Below are 805 nucleotides of genomic sequence, written 5' to 3'. Positions count from 1 at the left end.
CCATCAGCAAGTTGGAGGCATATCCGGGTTGGTTTGACTTCTTCAGTCAACCCAAGCTTTCTGCTAGTGGATGTAGGTATTAGATTGATACTTGCTCCAAGATCACATAGGGCTGTCTTGGTGCAAGCGCCTTCTAATGTGCATGGTATCATAAACCTTCCTGGATCTTGAAGCTTTTCTGGTAAGCTTTTCAGGATGACTGCACTGCATTCTTCAGTGAGAAATATTTTTTTAGTTTCTCTCCAATCCTTCTTATGACTTAAGATCTCTTTCATGAACTTAGCATAAGAAGGTATTTGCTCAAGTGCCTCTGCAAACGGAATCTTTATTTCAAGAGTCCTTACATAGTCTGCAAAGCGGGCAAATTGCTTATCCTGTTCTGCTTGGCGGAGTTTCTGAGGATAAGGCATCTTGGCTTTATATTCTTCAACCTTAGATGCTGCAAGTTTGTTCCTTACAGAAGTGGTTGAAGAAGCCTTTTTAGAGGGATTACTGTCAGCACTCTCAGGTGTCTGATCCTCCCTTGGCGTCTGAATGCCAGAATTGGGTGAAGATTGGGCGTTTAACGCCAACTTCTCTCCCTTCTCTGGCGTTTGAATGCCAGAACTGGGCAGGGAATGGGCGTTTAACGCCAGCTTTCCCCCTTTTCTGGCGTTTGAACGCCAAAAGTATTCCTCTCTGGGCTCTTACTGTCCTCAGAGGGATTTTGGACAGTGGTTTGGTTATCCTCTGTCAATTGTTCCTTATTTGGCTTTTTGCTCTTTTGAGTAGTGTTATTCAATGTCTTCCCACTCCTCAGTTGAAC

The sequence above is a fragment of the Arachis duranensis genome, unplaced genomic scaffold (assembly GCF_000817695.3).
Source record: "Arachis duranensis cultivar V14167 unplaced genomic scaffold, aradu.V14167.gnm2.J7QH unplaced_Scaffold_69555, whole genome shotgun sequence".
In the NCBI taxonomy this organism is placed as follows: Eukaryota; Viridiplantae; Streptophyta; class Magnoliopsida; order Fabales; family Fabaceae; genus Arachis; species Arachis duranensis.
This window is presented reverse-complemented; position numbering follows the sequence as displayed.